The 23,225-nt window shown below is 40.2% G+C and overlaps 3 long non-coding RNA genes across 4 annotated transcripts in view; 2 read left to right on the top strand and 1 right to left on the bottom strand.

Annotated features, from left to right (window-relative positions):
• The window catches only part of LOC309841723, a 62,900-nt gene that overhangs the window by 34,088 nt on the left and 5,587 nt on the right, over positions 1–23,225 (bottom strand). Inside the window, exon 2 of the long non-coding RNA XR_014299269.1 lies at positions 18,371–18,458. This is a non-coding gene — a long non-coding RNA (uncharacterized lncRNA). The remainder of the gene's footprint in view (positions 1–18,370; positions 18,459–23,225) is intronic.
• Positions 1,925–13,390, top strand: LOC309841722. 2 transcript variants are annotated; one of them, XR_014299267.1, is made up of 3 exons: positions 1,925–2,240; positions 11,425–11,776; positions 12,959–13,390. It is a non-coding gene; the product is annotated as an uncharacterized lncRNA (long non-coding RNA). The 2 variants fall into 2 exon arrangements; XR_014299268.1 differs by lacking the exon at positions 1,925–2,240 and adding an exon at positions 8,266–8,445.
• On the top strand, positions 19,134–22,709 carry LOC309841721. The gene is made up of 2 exons (XR_014299266.1): positions 19,134–19,435; positions 21,025–22,709. It is a non-coding gene; the product is annotated as an uncharacterized lncRNA (long non-coding RNA).

A 23,225-nucleotide genomic window follows, 5' to 3' on the forward strand; every position in this document is an offset into this window, starting at 1 on the left:
AATCTTAAAAAAAAAATTCTCTCTCTCCCTTTCCCTCAGCTTACCCCTACCTCATTGAAAAAAAAAAAAAAAAAAAAGAAAATAACAGAGTTCAGAAGAGGAGTCCTGAATGGGCTTAAGAATAAATATACAGTCTTCCAAATTTATTCCTTTGAAGGAGACAATACTTCTTGGAAGTTCAAGGTTTGCTGTATTTATTAAATCAACAGAGACGGTTTAAGCTAATAGTTAAAGGCATTAGCTTTGGCCTGGTTCAACTCCTAATTGTAGCACTTGCCAACTGTTTTGCTTTGGGTAAATATATTAATATTCAGCTGTGTGCCTAGCATTGAGTGAGAGCTCTAAAGATAAGAGTAACTGCTATTTATTAAGCAACATTTTATGTTAGGTATTACGTAGGAGCCTAGTATTCATACAGCGCATAACATGCTGCCTCATTGTCTCCTAAAAATTCCATGAAGTAGACACTTCTGTTATGCCCAAATCACAGATGAGAAAATTGAGGCACAGAAAGATTTTGCTATTTGTTTAAGTTAAAAGTGAAAGAAAGGATATACACCAAGTCTATCTGACTTCAGACCAGAATCCGAAACAATTCTATCATGCTAGTCACTGAATGTAGACAAAACCCGGATAACTTGGCAATCTGAATAGTAAGGATACTGACCACTGGTCAGTCAGGGAGTTTCCAGGAACCTCAAAAGGTCCTCCATGGTATGGTCTTATCTTTCATCAGAGTGAGGTTCTGGTCCTCAGCCCTATAGGCTTAGAAATCCAATCTGTTAATACACAGATTGTGAATTCTTCTCCCAAAGCATTCATGTTCCCAGACCCTGGTATTCTAATCCAGAACACCAGTGTACTCATAATGAAAATTATGAATATAAATAGAAAGAAATATAATAGCTAAGGCCCAAAACATTCATGTCCTGGGGCGCCTGGCTGGCTCCATCCCTAGAGCATGTAACTCTTGATCTTAGGGTAGTGAGTTGAAGCCCCATGTTGGGATAACTTAAAAAAAAAAAAAAATTCATATCCTGTGACCAACACTTGGGAATCAGATTGTAAGAGCAGGCTGCTTATGGAGCATAGAACTAGAAATAAGGATGTCTGTTTTATGTGTGAATGATTGACAGAAAAAATCCACCCAACTCCAAAGCAGCAATTTACCTGCTTCCAAAACTGAACAGATCATTGTAACCTTTTACCTAAAAACACTTGGATAAACATCACCAGGATTTGCCTCCTAGATCCTCTTTCTTTCTAAGTTTTCAGGGCCAACCCGTGCTGACTCTATGTTTTTTCTTGAATTTAGGTTAATTTTTTTCAGGTTACAGCATAATTTTTTTTTTTGCTAAGATTCTGAACAGCTATGCTTTGATGCATGATGCATTGATTTGAAGGTTTAAATCTAAAAGGGCAGCTTCAGGGGCACCTGGGTGGCTCAGTGAGTTAAAGCCTTTGCCTTCGACTCAGGTCATGGTCCCGGGGTCCTGGGATCGAGCCCCGCGTCGGGCTCTCTGCTCAGTGGGGAGCCTGCTTCTCCCTCTCTCTCTGCCTACATGTGATCTCTGTCTGTCAAATAAATGAATAAGATTTTTAAAATAAATAAATAAATAAATAAAAGGGCAGCTTCATTTGGTGGGGAGTCCTCTCACTGAGGCCACAAAGTACTCATAGCAGCAATAAAAGACAGACCCCTTCGATGGAAGCTGCATTCTCCTCTATGGAACTTTTGCTGGCTGGCAGACTGTTGTCAGCAATTTTCACCCACCTACTACAATCTCAAAGGTAACAAACACTGTTTCTGTAACTACTGAAAGAAATGGGCTGGTTGAAGATTTACATGGCTCTGTCGATGGCCTGGCTATGCCAACTTTGAGGGAATTCAGTGTACAGGGTGTGAAATGATTTTCTTCTTGGCTCTTTGCTGCAGGTCCAGGCAGCTAAGGCAACAGCAGCCGTTGTTTCTCTCAAGCAGAGCTTCCAGAATGCCTAGGAGTCTCCTGCTGATAACAGTATGGAATGCCTGGAACCAAACAGGTTGGAAGCCCTACCAGCTACAACAGCCAAGACTTAAAAGAAGGGCAGTTACCCCAGAACCTTCGGGCTAAGGGTAACTTCAGAACCGCAAGGCAAGGAATGGATGCCTCACTGTGTATGCGTGCCACACAGCAGTCACGCACAGCCCATCATTAGGAAAGAATAGTGTGGACAACTCCTCTCCTCTCCTTCGGCAGGTGAGGTGTATGTATCTTTGGACGCAAAGCAAAGACAGAGCACCGGGGCAGGAAGCAGGGAGCAGGGTGCAGTAGTTGGGTGGGGTTGGGATTTTCCCAGCATTACTGGGAAGGTACAAGAACTGAAGCCCTTGGGTTTCAGGGCCTACCATTCCTGGTTCCCTTCTATAGCATGTTAAGAATCCCAGGGAGCCCCAGAGTTTCCAGGGCCTGGACACAAAACACTGGATGGAGTTGATGACTCCACAGCCTCTTCCTGAAAAGGTTTCTAGATGATGCTGGGAGAGAGGAGTAGGGCTGATCAGGGAAGTCAAGATAGTTACTAAGTCTCTTCTCTGAAAGCCAACCAGGAGACTAGACTATCAAGTCTACTCACTCAAGATACCATGATTTCTTACCATAGCCCACCTCTCCCCAGTATTCATACATTAAAATGAAGTTCCCATCCATGTTTAGGGGTTAACTGAGTAGAAAGACTTGGCCCCTTTATGACTCCAGATTCTTGCAAGAAGTTTGTTTTCTGAACATTCTTCTCTGTGCACTCCCTTCTTGTCTTAATTGGCCCTACCCATTGAGGTAGATTTCACATTTTTCTCCTGTATCTTTGGATTGGCTCAAGCCTCTGACCCCTCCACTGCAGAGACTAAAAGCAGGGAGATGGCCAAAATAGGCAGTCAGGGAAGAACACAGACATTCCTATCGCATCTGCTCAGTCTCTCAGCAATCTTTGTGTCAGGGAGTCTCTCCAGTTTACAGGCTGGGGCCACAGAGAGTCTCCACTTCCTCACTCACTGTGTAACACATAAAGCAAGGTCTTTCAGAAGGCTGCCTGCTGAGTACCGAAAGTCAGAGATGCTGTTGTTGAATGTGGGTGTTTCCCAGCAGCTCTGTTCTGGATGTAATTCCTCGGAGCTGCTCCCTAGCTCTGCGTGAGCTGGGTTCCGGACGACTCCCAGCATGACTCCTTCCCTTTCTCTTATTGTCACTGGCTGTCAGGAGAATTGCTGTTCGTGGCTGCCACAGGTAACTCCTACGATAGTTGGTGTTGGTGTTGTGATTTTTAATACTTAGAGAGCTGGCGCACACAGCTGAAAGACTTCCACAAAGCCAGGCAACAGGCTGCCACTTTAGCAAGGCTTGCTTGAGGGATCGATTCAAAGGCATCTGTTGAACACTGGCAAGTGCAGTGCACCACCTGATGATGTGAAGGGGAGCAGAGATGAATGAGGAAGGGCTTTTCTCCTCAAAGAAGACCACACTATAACAGAGACAGGTGCACCCAGAAATCACTGTAATAAAAGGCGAGCATGTAAGGACAAGTCACTGTTGTACTCTCCACACCTGGAAAAGTTAAAGGTGAGAACTCTCACCTACCAGGCCACTAGCCTTATGCCTATTGATCGGCTGGGGGAGTCTGAATTTCTTATGGCCTCAGAAGCCAACGCCAAGATGAACTGTAACATGTTAGACAGCATAAGCAAATATTTTGTAATGACCTATGTGCATGTAACAGGAGCTCAGTGTGTTAACACTTTCCTTTAAAGGGATCTCTTTTAATTTAATGAAGTGGGTTGACTGCCATTCACTTCTCCTTCATAGCAAGAGAAACAGAAGTTGAACTTCTCTTCCCTGTTCCTCAGGGCAACTAACAAGAGAACAAACAGGGTTCAGTACCAGGAATAAAGTTGACTCATACTCTTAGGCTTTTTCTCCTTTTAGAACACATTGATTGAAGACTTGGAATGGGATAACATTCATTCGCATAGAGAAACAGATGAGGTCGCCAAGAGAGGGTAGGGAGGGAACAGGGAAAATGAGGTGAAGGAATAGGGACAGTGGCTGTTGCACTACCTTTGACAAAGTCTCTTCACCTCAGAAGAAAAGACTGTTTCAGGAAGACTGTATTCTAGGCAGAATGATGAGGATAAGTAGAAATCATATATATATATCCTGGCCCACCATCCTAAGAGAAGAGAGTAACTCTTGTGGCAATATGAATAAATATATTTTTGTGGTATAATACCAGTCTAAGGTCCCCAGATCTATAAACTTAAAAACAGACCAAAAGAGTAGGCATACTTGACTGGTTCAGTCAGTACAGCATATGACTCTTGACCTGAGAGTAATGAGCTCAAGTCCCATGCTGGACATAGAGTTTATGCAGAAAAAAACAAAAAGAGTCCATGCTCTAACATATAGGATTAGTAGCAGAGAGGAGGTGAAGCTTTCCCAAGGCAAAAATCTCAAAGGTGTCACTGAGCAACCTCAGGTCAAGAGGTAAGAATCTAAAATCCAGGAGGCATCCCCCAGTACACATAAGATTTGTAGGGGACAGAGTGCGTGAGTGGCTCAGTTGGTTAAATGTCCAACTCTTGATTTTGGCTCAAGTTATGATCTCAGAGTTGTGAGGTGGAGCCTGCTTAAGATTCTCTCTCTCCCTCCGCCTCCCCTCTGCACATGCTCTCTGTCATGCTCTAAAAGAAAGAAAGAAAGAAAGAAAGAAAGAAAGAAAGAAAGAAAGAAAGAAAGAAAGAAAAAGAGAAAGAAAGATTTGTAGGGGACAAGGACACCAGATCTTTTCCATAAATGTACTTCAAAACAGTGACACAAAAAAGAAAAGGACATGAGGAGTTCCTACACTGGGTTCTTAGCTTTCTAGATAGAAGGGGCAGAAATCGTGCCTCATCATGCAGTGAATTCTTTGCCATTTTTTTCCCTGCATTTCCCGGCAAAGGATTGCCTTTGCTCTCCCTCCTACTGCTCATAACCGTCACATAGCCTTTACCGGTGTTTAAATGTTCATGATTGTTTTATATATACTGTAAACTACCTGAGGGCAGTGATCATATCTTTATACCTTCGATGACAACTAGCTCAGGGCCTGTTCTCAGTAGGTCATTAAGAACTGTTGTTTGATTTGATGTTATAGGAGAATTGGGGTCAACAGCTGCAAGGGCTGGCAATCCATAGGTTTCTGGCCAAGAATTTCCATGAGGCAAGGCAACTTTTGGCAATTACAAGGGCATTCCAGTGAAGTGAAGAGGAGTGTCAGATTTTGCAATAGTTCTGCAAATAAGATAGATTTTCTGGAGTGGTTGGGTTCGTGGAAAAACATGTGCTGAATGGCAAAAAGTTATCTGGGTTCTCACCTTTATAGCAATCATAGCAAGATATAATCTCCGCTAGATTCAAATAGGAAAGGGTGACATTAATAAGTTTTCTTAGCAATACATAGCATTATGTCAAGTAGTGTACATAGAGTTTTAAATTTTTTTTTAAGATTTTATTTATTCATTTGACAGAGATCACAAGTAGGCAGAGAGGCAGGCAGATAGAGAGGAAGGTAAGCAGGCTCCTCGCTGAGCAGAGAGCCCAATGCGGGGCTCGATCCCAGGATCCTGAGATCATGACCTGAGCTGAAGGCAGAGGCTTAACCCACTGAGCCACCCAGGTGCCCCTAGAGAGTATTTTTTTTAATACTATTACTGACCTCAAGATTAAAATCCTGGGGTGTCTGGGTGGCTCAGTCATTAGGCCTCTGCCTTTGGCTTGGGTCATGATCTCAAAGTCCTGGGATCGAGCCCTCCATCGGGCTCCCTGCTTTGTGGAAAGCCTGCTTCTCCCTTTCCCACTCCCCCTGCTTGTGTTTCCTCTCTTGCTGTCTCTGTCAAATAAATAAATAAAATCTTTTCTTAAAAAAAGAAATTATTAAAATCCTAATGGGAATTCAGCATATGCATTTCCAAACTAGTCAGAGAATAATATGAGTATTACAGTGAATTACAAATTAAACATTATAGCATTGCTGTTGGAGGTGTCCTAGAGAAGATAGTCTTGAGATGGGTCCTGGAAGTTCCCTAATTTTTGTAGGTCTTTGCTCCTTTGTGTCTTCACAAAGTTCTCTATCTTGTGGATATTTGAAACATACAAAAGTTTATTGCTAAAGCACCCTCCTCCGTCTCATCTCCCCCCATTAGGATTCCAAGATATCATTTCACATAGATGGTGTAGCAATGTGTTTTGTTCATATCCTCTAGCCTGTTAGCTTGAATCTATCATCCTAACCTGTAGATTAAGCTTTGCTCCGGCTCAAGTATCCCAATTCTTCCTGCTAGAAGAACATGAAGAGAATGGATCATTAGTTCAAAGAGTCAGTCTCAAAGGTAATCGGGTTTGGGGGAGATTCCTACCTTCTATCTCTATTCCTCAGTACTAAATTTCTTGCTAGTAACTTTCCTTCCCCCAAAATAGAGTTACAGCCCCACAAACTATCTCCTTGTCACTGGGGCCTCTGGTTTCTATGGCCATGTTTTCTGGATGTCACCCTTCCATGCACCTGAATCTGAAAATTGCCTAATGCCTGTTTAGATCCACACCCTGGATCTGATTCATTTTGGAATTTTTACCATCAATTAAAAACTTTCTGTATGGCCCTCTGGGGCTAGTTTTGGCACCAGAGTCACAAAGATGGTACGCTGGTAGTCCAAGGGTCTCTTTTTTTTTTTTTTTTTTAAAGATTTTATTTATTTATTTGACAGACAGAGATCACAAGTAGGCAGAGAGGCAGGCAGAGAGAGAGAGAGAGAGAGAGAAGCAGGCTTCCTGCAGAGCAGGGGGCCCGATGCGGGGCTCGATCCCAGGACCCTGAGATCATGACCCGAGCCGAAGGCAGCAGCCCAAACCACTGAGCCACCCAGGCGCCCCCCAAGGGTCTCTTATTTCAAATGTTTCTGGGTTACAAGGCAGAAACAAGTGAGAGGCAACAGCTGTGCAAAGGGCTCTTGGTCGCCTACTAGTTTTTGATCCAAAGATTTCAGCTTTAAAGTATGAGGCAATGAAAGGGGTATTTTATTAATATAGCAAGCATTACATGGATTAGACAGCAAGGCGACTGTCAAGACACTACATGCCTTAACATTCACGCCAGATCAAATGAAATAAGGATGCAAAGTACCCAGCACAGTCCCTCGCACTCCCTCCCTTGGCATGTGGATTTCACAGTTTACAACCTGCTTTTGTTTACATTAAATCCCCACTAAAACCTCGTGAACTAGTTATTGTTCCCAGAGCAGTACCTTGACCCCAAAAGTGGCACATTTGAAAAACTGCAGGGCTGAGAGTCAGACTCAGGTCTTCAGACCCCAAAGCCAGTTTTGTTTTTCCTGCACCCCAGCCTCTTCTTACTGCACTGTGCTAGACTAAAGGTTGTGAAGGCCTGGATCGGAGTGCTAATAATGAGGTGGAGATCAAAGAATGATCTATGAGCTCCTGCATAGCTGATACTAGGAATATAGATATGATATAAAGATATTCTATATCTTTATTTGTAAAGAAAAAAACCTCAAATTCAGTATTTTAGTTATTCCAAGATACATGTATTTTCACTTTTTAACATCTCAGAAAAAAAAATTTTTTTAAAGATTTATTTATTTATTTATATGACAGACAGAGATCACAAGTAGGCAGAGAGGCAGGCAGAGAGAAAGGAGGAAGCAGGCTCTCCGCTGAGCAGAGAGCCCCATGTGGGGCTTGATCCCAGGACACTGAGTTCATGACCTGAGCAGAGGGCAGAGGCTTTAACCCACTGAGCCACCCAGGCGCCCCAGAAAAAAAATTTTTTTAAGATTTTATTTGAGGGGTGCCTGGGTGGCTCAGTGGGTTAAAGCCTCTGCCTTCAGCTCAGGTCACGATCCCAGGGTTCTGGGATTGAGCCCCGCATGGGGCTCTCTGTTCAGGAGCCTGCTTCCCCCTCTCTCTGTCTCTGCCTGCCTCTCTGCCCACTTGTGATCTGTCTGTCAAATAAATAAATTTAAAAAAAAAAAAGATTTTATTTGAGAGCGAGCGAAAGGGAGAGAGATTATTGGCGGGGAAGAAGCAGACCCACTACTGAATGGAGACCCCAATGAGGAGCTAGATCCTAGGACCCTGAAATCCTGACCTGAGCTACACGCAGAAGTTTAACTGACTGAGCCACCCAGACACCCCTAACATCTCTGTAATTGAGGCAACTGATGGTTTTCAGCTGTTTCCGCTACTTAGCACTTTTGAAGTCGTTTTTGTCTGCTTACCTACAAACTTGGTTGTTACTCCTGGTGGAATGACTGGACAACTGAAACCCAAGGACACTTCAGTCAATCACTGAAGCAACATTTGCACAAGAAAGACGAATCCTTGTTGGCTGAAAACCTTACACTGACACCTTCCTGTAAGTACAACAAAGTGTCAACATCAAAATTTGCAGAATCGATGTCAGAAGGCTAGAAGAAAATCTCAGAAGAAAAGGGAGCCCTGCCTCAGCACTGCTGCACTGCCACTGCTAGCCAGCTATCAATCTATCTATTTATAGGCAGTGCAAGTAGGGCAAGGGCAGAGGGAGAGAAAGAGAGAGACAGAATCTCAAGCAGACTCTGAACTGAGCCAGAACCAAGAGTCAGACATTTACCGGACTGAGCCACCAGGCACCCCTGCGAACTCCTTTTTGATGGCACGAGGTTAATACTGTACTGAAAAACACAGTACATCAACTTTTCAGAATTGAAAAGTGATTCAGAAGACAGACTCTGAATATGAAGACATTTTGGGCTACCTTAGCTGAATTGTTTCCCTTCAATGCAAAGCTTTTATATATGATAAAAAAAATGTTTAAATAAATCTAAAAAAGCCCTTTAATGAGGGCTGAGTGATAAGAAAGTATTGTGCCACAGGTTAATTTGTTTCATTAGTTTTTTTTCTCAGTGGAATAAAAAATAATGGTGAACCCTACAATCTGTGGTGTCTTAGATTCAATGAGAATGGTCATATTATATTTGTATAAGTGCTTCATGGCTTACCTATTAACTCATTTTGGTCATCATAATAACCCTGTAGTATCAGGAGCAGAGTATTAGCCCCAGTTTTATCTATGGGAAAAATAAGACAGATGAAATAACCTACTCAAACAGCCACAGAATCAGCATAAGGGTTCACCCTAATTCAGCCCTCTAGAATAAGCCAAAAATCCTTTTTTTCCCTCTAAAATTACAAGGTTGATATCAATCTTAAAAAATAAAAAAGCAGCTTTGATGAGAATGAATACCGTAGTTCAGGATAAATATTGAATATATCTCCCTTTTGGCAAGGAATGTGAATTGTTTGTTTTAACAATAATAAATCACTATTACAAACAGCCTAGTAATGCGCCTAGCACATAAAATGTGTTAAATAAGTAATACGGGTTGTGTTACTCAGGATAGTTAAATGCTGGCTGTCCCAGAGGTCAAACCCTGAATCCTTAGTGGCTTAACCAATGAAAGTTTCTATCTCATGCATGTCCTATCTCTAGCACAGGGTGGCAGGCGGTGAAGGCCGTGTGCGGTTCCACTCCACTCAGTAGCCAACGGGACTCAGATTCTCCCGTTATATAGCTATACCATGTGCAGTATGTAACCTCCAAACTTGCTGTGACAGGGTAAAAAGGGTTAGGGGAGGCATATCAGCTTATAACTTGTTCAGTCTGAAAGTGATACAAATCACTTCGTTCACAGGTCATCAGCCAGAAGTAATCACAGGATCCCAACCTAACTGAAGGGAGGCTAGGAAAAGCAGAGCAGCAACGGAATATTTGCTAAGTACTGTCCATACCACAGTAGTCCTATAATTATTTCTTGAGAGCAATAATCTGTTTTATTTACTGATATTCCCAAATATCTAGAATCGTGTCTGGCTTGCAGTGTTCACTAACAATTATTAAATGAGTAAGTCAGTGAATAAATGGAATCTGAAGCTGTTTTTCCTCATTTCAACTATGAATCTGAAAAGCTTTCAGAAAAAACGAAGATATTCAAGTTCAGGTTAACATTTCAGAAACACCTAGTGTTGATAAGAAGACATTTTGATAAGAATTTATTTGAAGTTGGCAAACTCATTCTCAAATGTAATTACAAATATTATAAGAAATCTTTTCTCTGGGAGCTTAATGATTCTTTAAATTGACTAAAATATGAGGAAATACAACACTCGACTCTAAAAGCCAGTTTGGATGGTTAGTTTCATTTAAAAAATGAACACAGACTGCAATCTTCCTAGAAGTGATCGCTTAGGGAGTTGGGAACAATTTGCCATCATGATAAGAATTCAGATTGTGGTGATATGAGAAGGCAAACAGCAGTCAGGCATGGGGAAAGCACAATAAGTAGCTGCCTTTTGGCTCTAATTCAACACCCGTTCTTAACATTACCTGCAGCCCTTTTGGCTCTAATTCAACACACCCGTTCCTAACGTTATCTGCATGATAGGATAGCACAAAAAGTTCAATATTTGGTTTTCCCAAAGGAGGCTCAAAGTTATTATAAGATATAATTCATAATTTATTTAACAAATGTTTATTAAGCACCAAATATGTGCATGCACAATGCTTGGTGCGGGAGATTCAGGTGCAAAAGACTGATACTGAGTCCTACCCCAATGGGACTTTGAGTCTAATAGGGAAAACAGCCACTGAACTATTGTAATAAGCATGACATAGGTTGCAAAAGGGTAAGTCACAGATGCTATGGAGTGAACTGGAAAATTTCTTCGTTTTCAGCAGTACCAACAGGAAGAAAGTAGGGTCTAAGGCAAGATCTCAAGAAACCGATGTTTCAATTTCAATCCAGGGCAGAGGGAGAATTTGGCATGGAAAAGCGAAGGAAAGAATTCCAGATGGAGGGAATAGCTTCTCTTCACAAACCCACTAGGAAATCTCAATAGGATTACATGCTTAATCACATAGCCAGAGAAGTGGTAGAAGAAAGTGACTTGTTCAAAGGATGCTGTTTAACAAGCAGCTTAATTAGGACCCTAAGTCATATCCTTTACTGTACAGAGCATGGCACACAATTGTCTCTCTAAGGCAGATTCTTTCCTGACCCAAACATAGCTGACTGAGCCAGTCACTCCCATGGTTCGTCAGGTACATCAATCAGCAATGAACCTGACTGATGTAACAGATATAAATTTTCAGCCTGTTTCACAGCACACAGGATAAGAACTAAAGAGCCCTAAATGGCTTTTATGCAGGAAGAGGGTGGGGTATAGCGGCAGAGGGGGAAGCTTCCTCAGTGAGAGCCAAGCACTAAAAGCAGCTGCGTGTGACATTTCCATCAACAGCCCTCCCTCCCTCATTGTGTATGAGACACACATCAGATGTTCTGGTTTATGATTTCAGCTTCAGAGTACATACCCTTTGAGGTCCAAGCTCATGTATCTCTTCCTGGCATGGTGCCTGCTCATTAACTGGACTCGAAAGTTCACCTGTGACGGACAACCAAATGCTCAGACTATGGGGATACCTTCCTCCTATCCTCAAGGAGGCCTGGAATCTCATGGTGCCCAGCCTCTGTACTTGCTAGAAAGTGACAGAGCACAGGCTACCAAAAAGAGTCTGTCCAGATGCCAGGACCATATCAGAACACAAGGTCACTTATAGCTGCTGTCTTCCCCTGTTTCTGTAAGCCCAGAGGACATCCATTCTCTTTCCTTTGGAGAACACAGTAGAGGCTAACTCTTGGAAGTCCCAGGTAAGTGCCACTTTATCCATTAGGTAGACCAGACCTTAGGAGAGCAAATGTCTTTGCCTTTCATTTTGTGTTTCCGTCCCCAGAGAAATTAAGGTAGAAAAATCTGTTATTTACAGGGGAGATAACAGGAAAGCCCTTATTAGCTTTGATTCTTTGATTCAAGAGCAGTTTCTAAAATGACGGAGATGTCAAGAAATGGTAAGTTTGCATACCAATTAATCTCCCAAAATGTAAAAGTTTCTGATATTCTGATCACTTAAAAATGTATTACTATCAAGAGATTACTATCTGAGATTTCTACTAAGTGTTGGTGTTGAAATCTGTTACTTGTTCTAAAAATGCTGGGTCATATAATCTCCGATTACTTTCCCAAATATCTCTGTAAACCACTGTAAAACAAATTTCAGAGGGTTTTCTTTTTAAAGAACAAAATCACAATAATAACAGTAATCTGTTCTAATCTAAATGACAGCAGTCTCTGAGCATCAAGGCTGCTTGTTTTATCACAGGGTGGCCACATTGGCAAGACTTTTTGTCAGAAATCTTTTTATAACCAGACATTAGGCCCAATTTGGAGTGATTTGAAAGACAAATTGGCTTGGGAAGAAGCATGCTAAACTTAGTAGTGAGTGAGTCCACATTATTCTTCTACTGCCACAAGTAATAATGCCTGAAGTAGTAATAAACTTCTTACTTTAGGGCAAAGTAACTTGTGGGAAATTAATTCATTTAGTCTATATTCAAAGAAAATCTATATTCATTGTACTGAATAAGACATGATTGCTGACTTTTAATATATAATTTAGTAGAGACTATTATATACTAGACTGTATGCTCCAAGTCAGGTTTGGGGTCTGTTTCAAGTACCACTTTATATTCAAGTATAGCAGTGTCTGTCTCATGACAGGTACTCAATAAATATTGGTTGGATGTACAAATGTATGACAAGATATGTACATGATGTTCCTTTTCGAATATAAGTGTATACTATATTCTTTGACAAACACATTGTATGTGTTGTATGGGCTATTCTGAAGAAAAGTACAAAGTGTGTATTTTTTTTTTCTTGGCAAATGTTAATTTGAAAATAGGAAGAAAAGCTGTGCTACCATGTTATTTGACATATCCTTTCTCCTAATGTTTTTTCTCTTTATCCTAAAGTTTTTCCTTTTCTTTTTTCAGACTTAAAAGACCATAGTTGACAAATACTGCTTTATAATACATAAGTAGAAAGGAAGAAAGATGAGATAAAGATTTTAGGAATAAGAAAATCCAAGTATTGTTTGGATTCTAAACACTATCTTTGTGGTCTTGGTTAAGTTTGGACTTAACTTTTTTATCTGTAAAATAGAGGGAGTTGAGTTAAATTATTTCTAAAACATCCTCCAGTTTGAATTTTCTGTGATTTCATCTGACAAGCAAACTCTCCCTTTTGTCATCCTTGTTGTATGCGGAATGCTCAAGTTTTTCAAGTTTGGTTTCTTTTTTTTAAATCACTTACCACAGATGCTTAAAATAAAAAGCTCTCTATATAGAATGTCTGCCTTTTTCTTTTCCCGAAGTAGTCATGGCACCACTTGAAGACTATAAAATATATCCAAATAAAGATAAAAAGAAAATAAATACTTCTCTATAACCCACTACTGAGTTGTAATCTTTTATTACTTCAGTGCCCATATTTTAATGCATATTTATTTATTTAAAAAATAAAATTGTGATCACTTTGTAGTTAGTTTTTTTAAAATTAATATATAATTCAATATTTGTTTCAGGGGTACAGGTCTGTGAATCATCAGTCTTACACAATTCACAGCACTCACCATAGCAAATACTCTCCCCAGTGTCCATCACCCAGCCACCCTAATCCTCCCACCCTCCCTTAGTGTTTGGAAACCTGCTTTACCTAATAATATCATAAAGATTTCCTCACATTTTCTAAAGCATAATTTTTCTTCATGCTGCATTTGTAATCAACTATTAAATACTACAATTTAACTCATCTATTATCGTTAGACATCTAGGTTATTTCTAATCTGTGCTATGAATAACATTGTAGTGAACAAATTTGTTTAAGAATAAGTGGTTATTTCCTAAGAACAATTTTTCATAACTAGAGATATTCCTACTAGAAATTTATGAGTGCTGATTTTTCCAGACATCCTGGAGGTTGTATAACAGGTTTTATAATTTAAAGAAATCTTTGTGGGGCACCTGGATGACTCAGTAGTTTGGGTGTGTGCCTTCAGCTTGGGTCATGATCCCTAGGTTCTGGGATCAAGCTCCCTGTCATCAGGCTCCCTGCGAGCAGGGAGCCTGCTTTTCCCTCTCCCCTATCTGCTGCTCCCCCTGCTTGTGCTCTCACTCTCTCCGTCAGGTAAATAAATAAAATCTTTAAATACTACTAATAATAGTAATAATAAAGAAATCTTTGACACTATACCATGTGAAAAACCCTTGAGGTCGCAGGCTTTATAATTCAGTATCCATTATTTGAACATCAATATCCATATCTAATTATTACTGAACATTTTTGTTCTGTTTTGGTCATTTGCATTTCTTTCTGTTGTTCTTGTTGTCTACTTCCATTACTTAATTCATTTTTCGACTTGTTCACTTTTTTTGGAGACACTTCAAGTTCCTCATTATTTTCGATGTTGCCCTGCAGATTCAGGGAGATTCAAAGTTGTTTTTGGAGATCATAATCTCACTATAATTAAGGTCCCAGACCAAAATTTCAATTAATGTCCTTTCTTTTTCTTTCTTTTTTTTTCTTTTAAAGATTTTTATTTTATTTATTTGAGAGACAGTGAGAGAGAGCATGAGAGGAGAAGGTCAGAGGGAGAAGCAGACTCCCCATGGAGCTGGGAGCCTGATGTGGGACTTGAATCCTCGACTCCAGGATCACGACCTGAGCCGAAGGCAGCTGTTTAACCAGCTGTGCCACCCAGTTGCCCTCTTCTTTTTTTTTTTTCTTTTTACAGTTTTCCTCCTGCCTACCCACAAATCATTTTATGATTTCGTTTTGCTTTTTATTTTTTTAAGATTTTATTTATTTATTTGACAGAGATCACAAGTAGGCAGAGAGGCAGGCAGAGAGAGAGGAGGAAGCAGGCTCCCCTCAGAGCAGACAGCCCAATGTGAGGCTCGATCCCACAACCCTGGGATAATGACCTGAGCCGAAGGCAGAGGCTTTAACCCATGGAGCCACCAGGCGCCCCTTGTTTTGCTTTTTAAATCCCACAGCACTTAGTCATTTTAGGGTGCTATTCTGGAGCACCTTCTCCAACAACATTTTAATAATGAAGTATTTTGAATAAAATACTAAGACTCATTACTTTTATGCTCTGAAACATTATCAAATCTTAAAACACTGGCAGGGCAATACTGAATAAACTGACAGAAAGTTAGCATTCTGCAGGTGTTCAATTTTAAATGTGCAACTTATTACAAAATATGTATCAAAATTATGGCAGCAAAGCAAAAGATTTACATTCATCACATTGGGTTGGGGGACTAGCTAGATAAATAAACAGGCAAACACCTTGGAAGTGGCTACCTTCACAACATTAAGAAAAACACAGAACAATGGCCTTCAGTGGCTATAACAATTGTGGTACTCTTTAAAGAGGCTTTAGAAGAAATACTAAGCTAGAGACACAGGAAAGACACAGAACCCCCTTGCTGGGCTGACATACTGGCTGAGCAGGTTACTGTAGATAGCTGATCATTCAAAAGAACAACATGTAACTCATTGGCCATGCTCAGAATAACAAAGCACATCTTCATCCAACTTGTCCCTTTACCATTTTCTGAGCCTGCATCTATACTTTTCTCAATATACGTTATTCTTTTTAAATTTCTCATGTTTTGGGTTATTTCATGTGTATAACTATTTTTAGAATTTGGGTTTTTTTTAGAAAAGACAAATCTTTGTGATAAATTTGATTTGTTACAAACACCGTTTTTAATGATTTTAAGGATATCACTTTAAGGTTTTTTGGGGGACATCCTGTTTTTTAACAATTTAATATTGAAATGTGTTGGTTGTGATACTGAAATTAATCTAATGTACCAAAAGACAATAAATCTCAGAATCTGTTAAGCGAAAAAAGAGGGACAAAACAGTATATGCCATATACCATTATATATATATATATTTTAAAAGTGTTTATTTTTATATACATAGAATATATGCAGGCTACAAAGTAACAAAATGCTACTATTAATACTGGCTTACTCTGAGGTGTGGTGAATGGCTAGGTAACAGGGGTACAAGATTTCTTTTTCATTATATATTCCTTGTACCTTAAAAATTTTATTCCATATACAGGAATTAACAATTTAAAAATAGAATTTAATTAGTGGTGCCTGGGTGGCTTAGTGGGTTGGGTGTCTGCCTTCAGCTCAGGTCATGGTCCCAGGGAGCCGGGATCAAGCCCTGCATCTGGCTCCAGCCCCGCATTGGACTCCCTGCTCGGGGGGAAGCCTGCTTCTTCCTCTCCCACTCCCCCTGCTTGTGTTCTCTCTTTCGCTGTTTCTCTGTCAAATAAAATCTTTAAAAATAAAATAATAAAAATAGAATGATAAAAATCCTATTACACATAATAGGTATTCAATAAACATGGAATAAAAAATAAATGAATAAATGAATTAAGTAAAATGAATCTTAATGAATCTGAAACTTGCACTAAACTTAAACTTGCATTAAAACCTTGCGATGGTATGTGCCCAAACAGTAGCAAACTTTAAGGTTGTAAATGGTCAATATCTTTAAATCTTCAGAAATGACAGAATTGTGACATAGCCAAGAAAAGAGCTTTGGTTGATAGAAGAACAGCATTTTTATAAGTGGTTCTAGGTTAGTCCTTTAGAAATTCCTAAGTAAGTAAAACCAGATTATCCTCCATCCCCCAAATCTGTGAAAGAATTACCAGTCATGGGCAAAAACACCTCTTATGGTCTAGAAGAAAAGCACCAATTCTACTGCTAATGTCAGGTCCCAAACTAGTCTAGTGGCAGTTTTATCAACCTTCCTCTCACTGCTAAACAGTGAAATTTCATAATTGCATGAGATTAAATGGTATTTATCTATATTTTGGGGTGGGGAGAAGGGGATTATGGAGAGGGAGAATCTTTTTTTTTTTTAAAGATTTTATTTATTTATTTGAGAGAGAGAGAGAGATCACAAGTAGGCAGAGGCAGACAGAGAGACAGGAGGAGCAGGCTCCCTGCTGAGCAGAGCTCAATCCCAGGACCCCGAGACCATGACCTGAGTTGAAGACTGAGGCCTAACCTACTGAGCCACCCAGGTGCCCCTTGGAGAGGGAAAAATCTTAAGCAGGCTCCATGCCCAGCACAGAGGCTGACACGGGGGCCAATCCCATGACCCTAAGACCAAGGCCTGAGCCAAAATTAAGTCGGAGACTTAACCGACTGAGCCACCCAGGTACCCTTACTAAATGACTTTTTTTTTTTTCTTTATTTATTCGAGAAGAAGCAGACTTCCAACTGAGTAGGGAGCCCAACATGGAGCCTAGATCCCAGGACGCTGGATCATGACCCAAGCCAAAGGCAGATGCTCAGCCAACTAAGCCACCCAGGCACCCCTAAATGGCTTTGTAAAACAGAAATGAAGACTGAATTGGGGAAAAAGTTATTGTCATTTTGTTATATCTCTAAATGGAACCAATTCGTTACTTTTTTTTTTTTTAAAGATTTTATTTATTTATTTGACAGACAGAGATCACAAGTAGGCAGAGAGGCAGGTAGAGAGAGAGGGGGAAGCAGGCTCCCTGCGGAGCGGAGAGCCTGATGCGGGACTCGAGCCCAGGACTCTGGGATCATGACCTGAGCGGAAGGCAGAGGCTTTAACCCACTGAGCCACCCAGGCGCCCCTTCCGTTACTCTTTATTACAAGGAAGTTTCCTATACAGATAGTCCCCAACTTAGGATGATTTGACTTAGAATTTTTTGATTTCACCATGGTATAAAAGTGATACGTTCAGTACAAACTGTACTTTGAGTTTTGATTTTTCCCATGGCCAGTGATATGCATGCAGTATGTGTCTCTTTTGTGATGCTGGGCAGGCGGAGTGAGCTGTAGCTCCATGTGATCACATGGTAGCCATGTGATCACAAAGGTAAACAACCCGACACTTACAATCATTCTGTACCTGCAGAGCCATTCTGTTTCTCACTTTCAGTACAGTATTCAATAAACTGCCTGAGATATGCAAAACTTTATTACAAAACAGACTTGTGCTAGATGATTTTGTTCAACTATAGGCTAATATAAGTGTTCTGAGCACTTTTAAGGTAAGTTAGGAGTATTAAATGCATTTTTAATCCACTGAGCCACCAAGGCACTCCTTAAATGTATTTTTAAAAAAAGATTTTATTTATTTATTTGACGGAGAGAGGTATCACAAGTAGGCGGAGAGGCAGACACAGAGAGGGGGAAGCAGGCTCCCTGCCCAGCAGAGAGCCCAATGCGGGACTCGATTCCAGGACCCTGAGATCATGACCTGAGCTGAAGGCAGAGGCTTAACCCACTGAGCCACCCAGGTGTCCCGATTTATAATATTTTCAACTTACAATAGGTTTATTGGGATGTAACCTCATCATAAGTCCAGCAGAACTGTGTCTCCCTACATTTGCAGAGGAAGCTGGTTCTGGTATTTTTCTGAAAAATAGTAAAAGGGAGGGCAAACAGACTTCAAATGAATAGATTTACTGTATCATTTATATCAGTGAAAATAACCAAGAGTTTATACTAAGTGAAAAGTTACTTGAGGCTTTGTTTACTATCTTATGTCCTAAGAGAAGCAAACCAGCAACCTATCGTACTGCACAGTTAGGTCAAGCCTTAGGAACAAGCATGGATCTAAAAAATGACAGTTTATTGGAATCAAAATAATAAGGGGATGACACTGGAATTCTAGTTATTCTTTTTGAGGAGATGAAAGCTGAATTGTGGAATTCACTATAGTACACAGATTCTTAAAGAGTTTTGCCAAAAACTGAAGACAACTGGATAAAAGTAGTTTTATTTGTTGAGCAGCTCTATGTAAAATGCTTACAACAGTGTCTGGCACAGGAGATTTGCTATATAAATGTTAAATGCTATTTATTACCATCCTTATTATGACCCTCACCACTTCAAAATAGCTGAAAGTTTTTATCAGCCATATTGTACCTTTATATAAAGTAATCTGTTGGATACCAAGAGGAGAAACAGTCCCTGTTTGTAAGAAGTTTATAGTGATACATTTTGAAGGAGAATAGAAAGTTAAATTGTTAATGAAAAATATATTTAGTTTCTTTGAGGCAGCATCTTTTGATAGTTTAGCTAGAGTCATGCATCAAAGGCTGAGAAAAGTTCACAGCTCCTTCATCCCAAACAAGTTAAAAACAGAGACCACTAATATTTAAAATAAAGTGAAACAAGTGTATTGCTTTTCAACAATTCTGGTGTCATAAAATCTATCTAAACCAAACTCCCCCTACATCTTGAATACAAGAATCAAAATTCTCAGGGAAGTAAGGCACTTGAGTGGGAGTCTATATAAATTTTTTTTTTTTTTTTTTTTTTTTTCCCCTCCTGACAAGGGTAGAATGCCAAGAGGAAAAGGCCAGGAGGAAGACTGCCTAGAGACCTGGGTATGTGGAACTGTCCTTAACCTTCATGTATGTATACCTCCACTTCTGAACACCTTTATTTTTGGATACCTTCCAGTCTATGAAAAGGGGAAGAAAAGACAAGAAAATTAAAAAAAAAATAAAGGGGTGGGGAAGAGGAATAAAAGGAACTGTTCTACAGCTGTACTGGATAATCGAAAGGTGGGAAATGTTCTTCAGTGAATTAAAACTGTCTTACAATCTCTCTGAAAAGGAGAGGGCAAAAATCTTTTTGAAAAGAAAGCCTAATTCCTGGTAGAGATTGTCCTGGAAAGGTTAACTTTCCAAAGGGACAGGAAGGCGCACCAAACTCCAACATATAATTTAAACTTCCCTCCGTCATACAATAGAAAATCTGCCCTTGAGACATTAGGCCTTTCTAATCTACCTTAAAATATACCCTGTCTCTCACTTCCCCCCAGCTTTCTCTTCTCAGGTGGAAATTAAGGAGAAATTTAACTTGCTTTGCTAACCTGAGGAAGTTTTCTACATGGAGAATGTATAAATTAGATCACAACATGTTTATATGGCTCTCTGATACTGTTGAGATTATTTCTGAATTCTGCAACTTTTGCATTCTTAAGAGTGGACAATACATGGACTTTGGAATACCTGAATTTTAAAATACAAAGACTACATATATGTTTGCCTGAGGTCCTTAATACTTCAAAGGATCCACTAAGGGCTCCTCCCATGGATTGGTAACTTAGGAATATGTTTAAAAAAAGAGAGATCTAGGTCTTCCAGAGGGGAGACAGCAAGACATGGAGTTTAATTCTCAAACCAATGCTTTTCCCAAAATAATCACATACCCCTATAGAGGAAATAGGAAATGAAACATTACATTCAATTTGGATTTGGAGATGGCCTTCCTAAGCAATTTATTCAAGTACAAACAATAATTATGTAGAAAGAATCTGGTTATAAATAAAATTATGAAACCTTATTAATTCACATTTATCAGTGGGGATCCTAAATTGCATTACGAAGAGTCTGAATTATACAACAGAATTATTAAAACTGCTCCTTTGTTAGTCGATCTGCCTCTCTTTCATCCCCAGGTTGTCAGGTACACGGTTTACTACGTAGAAGGATGAAGTGTTTCTAGGAAGAATAGCATATACACACACTGAATGGTCAGGGTTAGGACTTTGAAACAACCCTGCATTTTCCACCTCTTATAATCCTCCTCATCACTGTCTTCCCTATGACCTGAGGATTCTGAACAAAATAAAATGAAAACAGCCTCGCTTTAGCATAGGCTGAGTTAAGCAGACCTAGGTTTAAATCTCAGCTCTAAAGTACTTATAAGCCAAAAATAGTTCGGTGACATATCTATAAGTTTCGGGAGATGGGATTTCCCTAGGTTCTTGGTAGAAAAACCTTGGTTTAGGAGCATGGTTTGCAATGAATGAAGAGTTCTCCCCAATAATTCTTGGAATTCATCTCTATCTCATTCCACTGGATTCTGTAAGTGGGCTTGGTTGCCAACATAACCTGAATCATGTACTCCCATGCTATGGTTGAAGCACATCTCAGCTGTTTCATGCATAATGTGTTCTCATACCTAGGTTGGTCAAAGGAATGACTACTGGACGACAGCGGTTATACAAAATGGAGTTAGAAGGCTTCCAGATTAACTTCACTTTGCACTGGAAACAGGAGCAAAAAACTGTTTTCTAGCCTGTTTGGATTTGATAGAACATGAGACAAAGGGCAGGGTTTGTATGTAGCTCTCTACTTGGATGGCTACCCCAATGAGTGTTACCTGTTTGCAATCTATGTCTTTGTGCCTCTTGTTAACTTCCTTTGGTATTTAACTTTTCCAGATTCTGGTTCCCACTGATGTGGCTATGGCAAGTATACATAAGACAAAATAATGAGGTTTGTGTGCATCATGGCGATGAGGGAGTGGTAAAAACAATGACTGTCTCAAAATTGTGTATTCTGAGCTTGGTGAGATTTACTCCACTTCTGGCCCTGAAGTACGGAGTAGACTAGCAGTCCTGGAGGCTGATAGCATAGTACTAAGGGTATTCCCCTACTATAAGATTTTCCAGTTTCTTTCTTGCTACCAGATTGGTGGTGGTAAACAGGGAAGGTATATTTGTATACCTAGAAGACTTAAAGAGGGCTCTGCCAAAGCAGGATAGAGTTAAAGAGTCTCAGTCTAAGACCATGAGTTTGAAGACACTAGAAAGAAAAGAACTTGTCTATAAGCAGTTGCTTGGAATCTGAAGGCTGTCCATTGCAGAGGATGTAGCTGTTTCAGTCACTGTGGCCAGGGTGACCAAAATGGAACCATGGGCCTGAAATAAAAAAATTGTAAATTGTGGAAGAAGTGGTCAGGAAGTCTACCGGGTCTCTAAACTGTAAATCCTGATCTGCCAAAGGTAACATTAAAAGAAGAATGTCTTAAAAAAAAAAAAACAAACAAACAAAAAAGAGAATCTCCACAGAGGGAGGAGAATGCCAAATGTTACCAAGACTCCTGTTGTGACATTAAACTCTTCCTTGGGGATGTTACATAAATTATCACTGACACTATGAGAAGACTAGGGGGTGGGTAGCACTTCACTCAACAACAACAACAACAACAACAACAAACCACCAAAAAACTTTATTTATTTATTTTAGAGAGTAGGTGGCCCAGGGGGGTGGGGCAAAGGGAGAGACTCTTCAAACTTCCCGTCAGTGCAGATGCCAAGGTGGGCTGGATCTCACAACCCTGAAATCACGACCTGAGCCAAAACCCAGAGTCAGATGCTTAACCAACTGAGCCACGCAGGTATCCTCCCTTTTTACCTGCTTCTTAAATAGCTTCACAGAATCCAAGCTGGAACAACCAGCTGCTACAATATGTACTTGGCACCCCTGCCCTAACTGCGTGTCCATTCCTCATTTTCTAACCCCCACACAATTTTCTGTCCTTGTTTATCCACTTTATGCTGATTAGAAAACAAAGTATTAGAAGTTTAAAGAATTCTGCTTTCTTTTGTATTACTGAATAATGTATGATGTAGAAATGTCAAGCAAACATGTCCTGTAGTTAGTGCTATAAAGGGAACGGCTTGATGAAGCACATCTGAAACATCTGAACTACTGAGGTCTAGAAGGGTACGGACTCACTTTTACTATACTGCTCTACTCCTTTTATCTTATACTGGGCTGCTTACCTTTTCCTAGTCCTTGAAGATTCTCTGGTTCAAATCTGTGATTCAGATTAAACTTGACTAAAATTCAGGGAAAAGCAGAATGCTGCACCAAAACCAGACTTACAAAACAGAGTATTTACCTTCCCTTTTGGGTCTCCAGGAAAACCTCTTGGTCTGGCTCCTACTAGGCAGCTCTGTGGCAAAGGCCATTTCCTTCATATCAGTAAGGAGGGCCCTCAACATTTTTTAACTCCTCTAAGTTCAAACCCTGAAAAGCTAAACCCACAAGTGCCACTTTCTACCTATTCTATGTTCCAAGTTTTTTGGTGTGAGTACCTTCTTCCTCTATGAATGATTGATAATGAGAATCTCTTATTTAAGGAAAACTCTCCACCCTACCCAACAGAGTATAACCTTATTCTATGGCCATAAAAATAATCCTATCAGAGTACAAGAGGCATAACATCTGAACTCATGGTTTATAGGAAAGGTAAGCTGGAGGGAGGGAGGAGGCTTCACTCTTTTAACACACAGCTCAGAAGGGGGATTGGTAGCCCCTGGATCTCACTTGGGTACAGGTGTCACCGATATTGTACGGCATGAGGCACTGTGGCAGA

The sequence above is a fragment of the Mustela nivalis genome (assembly GCF_964662115.1).
Source record: "Mustela nivalis genome assembly, chromosome: 10".
Taxonomy (NCBI): domain Eukaryota; kingdom Metazoa; phylum Chordata; class Mammalia; order Carnivora; family Mustelidae; genus Mustela; species Mustela nivalis.